The sequence below is a fragment of the Macaca nemestrina genome, chromosome 20, assembly GCF_043159975.1.
Source record: "Macaca nemestrina isolate mMacNem1 chromosome 20, mMacNem.hap1, whole genome shotgun sequence".
Lineage (NCBI taxonomy): Eukaryota > Metazoa > Chordata > Mammalia > Primates > Cercopithecidae > Macaca > Macaca nemestrina.
In genome coordinates, this window is record NC_092144.1 from 11,472,150 (window position 1) to 11,477,036 (window position 4,887).

Genomic DNA, 4,887 nt, shown 5'->3' on the forward strand with positions numbered 1-4,887 from the left:
ACGGAGACAGCAAGATTTGCAGCACAGAAAGAGTTTAATGATCACGGGGTGACCCAGCAAGCAGATGGGAAGGGCCCTCAAATCCAACTCCCCAAAAAGTTCTGGGCTGGATTTTTTGTTTATTGGGCTAGTCAGTTGAAGCAGTGGGAGTGGAGAAGAAACAAAGACATCTGTAACTGGTTGTGATCAATTAGTTGTAAGCATCACTGCACTTGGACCCACCCTAGGCTGGGATTTTTAAGGGGACTGTGGCATGCAAGAGGCTGAAAAATTGGGGTTATTGATTGTTTGAGGTACAGGGGATTAAATCATCAGGATGTGAAAACTACCTCCTTTGGTGAGTCAGCTACTACTGGGGTCCTTCAGAGCAACTGAAGTCAGTAGTTTCACTGTTATACGGGACCTGAAATAATATCTCAAAGGGAAAATTAACATTTTTTAATGTTCAAGTTTTTATCTATAGAGCGGTTAAGGGGAATTATCATCTAGGGTTTACAGGATTCTAGGACACTAGGCATCAAACAACTATGAATGGGGTAGGCATGGTGGCTCACACCTGTAATCCCAGCACTTTGGGAGTCTGAGGCGAGTGAATTGCTTGATCCCAGGAGTTTGAGACTATTCTGGGTGACATACTGAGACCCCATCTCCATTTTAAAAAATAAAAAACAAGGCCGGGCGCGGTGGCTCAAGTCTGTAATCCCAGCACTTTGGGAGGCCGAGACGGGCGAATCACGAGGTCAGGAGATTGAGACCATCCTGGTTAACACGGTGAAACCTCGTCTCTACTAAAAATACAAAAAACTAGCCGGGCGAGGTGGCGGGCGCCTGTAGTCCCAGCTACTCGGGAGACTGAGGCAGGAGAATGGCGTAAACCTGGGAGGCAGAGCTTGCAGTGAGCTGAGATCCGGCCACTGTACTCCAACCTGGGCGGCAGAGCGAGACTCTGTCTCAAAATAAATAAATAAATAAATAATAAAAAAATAAAAAGTAAAAAATAAAAAAAATAAAAAACAAAAGACTTTGAGGAGAGATCAGAGAGCAAGCTGAGCTACTCATTAATTCTGAATGTGCAGCACACTTTGTTTGTTTTGATTTTCTCCTTCCCTCCATCATTGATTAATTTGATGAAATTTATCAGGGCCTCTTCCATTGACTGCCAGGAAGTCATCTCTTCTGGTAAATCTTCAGTAGGCCAAGCATCTCTTATGGCTAAAATGATCTAGTCCATAAGGGAATACCATCACACTCTGTGTCCCACAATTTGATGATCCAAGTGGTCAGGGGAATCCCCAGGTAGGATGGTTTCATTTCTTTTCTTTTCTTTTCTTTGAGGTGGAGTTTCACTCTGTTGTCCAGCTTGGAGTACAATGGTGCGATCTCAGCTCACTGTAACCTCTGCCTCCTGGGTTCAAGTGATTCTTCTGCCTCAGCCTTCTGAGTAGCTGGGATTACAGATACACACCACCATGTCCAGCTAATGTTTTGTATTTTTAGTAGAGATGGGGTTTCACCATGTTGGCCAGGCTAGTCTTGAACTCCTGACCTCAGGTGATTCATCTGCCTCGGCCTCCCAAAGTGCTGGGATTACCGGCATGAGCCACGGCTCCTGGCCTTTTTTTTTTTTTTTTTTTTTGAGACGGAGTCTCGCTCTGTTGCCCGGGTGCAATCTCGGCTCACTGCAACCTCCACTTCCCAGGTTCAAGCAGTTCTACTACCTCAGCTTCCCGAGTAGCTGGGACTACAGGCGCCTACCACCATACCCGGCGATTTTTTTGTATTTTTAGTAGAGACGGGGTTTCACCATGTTAGCCAGGATGGTCTCAATCTCCTGACCTCGTGATCCATCCACCTCAGCCTTCCAAAGTGCTGGGATTACAGGCGTGAGCCATGCCCAGCTTGGTTTCATTTTGTGGCCCAGGCTGGAGTACAGTGGCCTGATCATAGCTCTCTGCAGCCTTGGACAACTGGGTTCAAGTGATCCTCCCACTGCAGCCTCTTGAGTAGCTTGGGACTACAGGCACAGGACACCTTACCAGGCTAATTTCGCTCTCTGTCTTTTTTTTTTTTTTTTTTTTTTTGAGATGGAGTGAAATGTTGCCCAGGCTGGAGTGAAATGGCACGAACTTGGCTCACAGTAACCTCCGCCTCCCAGATTCAAGTGATTCTCCTCCCTCAGCCTCCCAAGTAGCTGGCATTACAGGCATGTGCCACCATGCCTGGCTAATTTTGTATTTTATTAGAGATAGGGTTTCTCCATGTTTGTCAGGCTGGTCTGGAACTCCCGACCTCAGGTGATCCGCCTGCCTCGGCCTCTCAAAGTGTTGTGATTACAGGCATGAGTCACCGCGCCTGACCTTCTTTTTGTTTGTTGTTTGTTTATTTGTTTGTTTTGTTTTTTTATAGAGACAGGGTCTCGCTCTTTTGCCCAGGTTGGTCTTGCTCTGGTCAGGCTGGTCTCCAACTCCAGCTTCAAATGATCCTCTCCCCTTTCTCTGGTCAGGCTGTCTCCAACTCCCAGCTTCAAGCGATCCGCTCCCCTTGGCCTCCCAAACTTCTGGGATTACATATGTGAGCCATGGCAATGGGCCTTCCAGGTATTTATTGAAGGGTTTTGCAACCTCTAAGAGTTCTGCAGCAGTATATTACCTGACAATGAGAGTCCCCCGCATCCTTTCACCGCATGTTGGAGAAGTAGTTGCGCTTTCTTTCCCCTTTTGTTTGCATAGTAGGACAAGCATGTCAATGATCCTCATCCTCCTCTTCATCAATGACTTCTTTGTCATCAGTCTTCCTCTTCATAAATTGCCAAGGAATCCAAGTTCTCACATCTCAATGGGACTTATTTATGATAGTATCAGCTATCATAAGTCTGCATCAGCTCCCACAGCTCCAGGCTCCATCAAGCCTGCCTCTTTTTTCTTCCCCACAGTCCTGTCCCAGAAGCCCCGAGCTCTGCTCCTCAGGTGCCTTAGGCTGTACGGCTGCACTGCTGCTGGGCCCAGGCAGCTATCTGTCCCTGCAGCCCCTTCCCTAACCCATTCCCAGCCCAGTCCCGCCCCACTGGTATCTCTAGTGTCCCTGGCTGCTAGTGCCTCAGTCACCGCTGCCACCGCGATTTGGAAGTCTTGTAATGCAGTTAAATTATCTTAGTTTTTTTCTCTCCCACTTTATATGTACGTACAGGAGGAAAGCAGGGTTTCTGCTGGTGTCTTATTCACACAGTGGGATTGTAGGTGTTGGTCTCATGGAAGTGATCAATGGGGGAAAGAAGCAGGTGAATAACCTGCAGGGGCAGGAGAGCCCAAGACCAGCCTGGAGCCTGCAAAGGGAGGGAAATGGAGCTCCCTTGGGTGTTCCTGAGCAGCTCCAGGAGTGGATTCTGAGAATCTGCAGAGCCCTGAAACACAGGAGACCCAAGTGCAGATGCATTTGGGGTGGGGGACAGGGGGCAGGTGGGGGGGTGTGGAGGTGTTCTGTCATTTCTGAGGTTGGATCTCAGGAGCCTGTGGCCATTTGGAGGGCAGTGTTTTTGGTTTTGGCATGCATAGGGTCACTGGGGTCAGGCTGTAATTTGTATATAGGAAGAAAATCTGTGAAGGTCAGTTTGAGAGAATTGTTTGAAACATCACCTGGAGAAAGGGTTTATGAAGTTGACAGTTTATTTAGGTCAAAAGCTTAAACTGACCCCAAGGGATAGTTCCCTGCTGTTGAAAATGAAGTTCTGGCCGGGCGCGGTGGCTCACGCCTGTAATCCCAACACTTTGGGAGGCCAAGGCGGGCGGCTCACGAGGACAGGAGATGGAGACCATCCTGGCTAACACGGTGAAACCCCGTCTCTACTAAAAATACAAAAAATTAGCCGGGCGTGGTGGCGGGGGGCCTGTAGTTCCAGCTACTTGGGAGGCTGAGGCAGGAGAATGGCGTGAACCCGGGAGGCGGAGCTTGCCGTGAGCCGAGATCACGCCACTGCACTCCAGCCTGGAGGACAGAGACTCCGTCTCAAAAAAATAAAAAATAAAAAAAAGGAAAAAAGAAAAGAAAATGAAGTTCTGGAAGGAGGGAGTGTTCCCATACTGTGAGGAGAGATGGTAGATGTGTGAGGAAGCATTGTCCATGCCTCATCCCCTATTCCTGTGCCCCTGGAGGACATCTGTCTCTCTTTCCTGGTCTAGTCGTGCCTGGCCTGGTCTCGGTTCCCCTCCTGCTCTGAGGCAAACAGATCGCCCCATCAGACACTGAGTCTGGAATCCCCTGCATACACCTGTGACCTGATGCAGGAGGAAGGAGCAGAGAAAGCCCATTGAGTGAAGGAGAGGTCAGTGCCCTTTCTAAAGTTCAGGAAAAAGGCCAGGCGCGGTGGCTCACGTAATCCCAGCACTTTGGGAGTCCGAGGCGGGCGGATCACCTGAGGTCAGGAGCTCGAGACCAACCTGACTAACATGGTGAAATCCTGTCTCTACTAAAAATAACAAAAATTAGCTGGGCGTGGTGGCAGGTGCCTGTAATCCCAGCTACTCAGGAGGCTGAGGCGGGAGAATCGCTTGAACCCGGGAGGCAGAGGTTGCAGTGAGCCGAGGTCACGCCATTACACCTTCAGCCTGGGCGAGAAGAGCGAGACCCCTTTCAGTTAATCAATCAACCAATCAATCATATATATATATAAATGAAGTTCAGGAAAGTTTGGCGGAAATGCAAATATCCAAGGATCAGGGCACAAGGAGGGAGATGGGCCTTAAAAAGGAAGTGAATAGAACCAGTCTGGCGCCGCAGGGCCCCATTATCCCGGGCTTCTGCTGTCACTCAGGGCTCAGAGGGCGAGGCGGGGCGCACGGTCCAATCAGGAGCGCCGGGGCGGGACCCTGACAACCGTTTTTCTTGGGAAGG

At 49.3% G+C, this 4,887-nt stretch overlaps 1 protein-coding gene across 1 annotated transcript in view; it reads right to left on the reverse strand.

The window, feature by feature from the left end:
• The window catches only part of LOC105486901 (zinc finger protein 823), a 317,208-nt gene that overhangs the window by 274,333 nt on the left and 37,988 nt on the right, over positions 1 to 4,887 (reverse strand). The window lies entirely within an intron of this gene.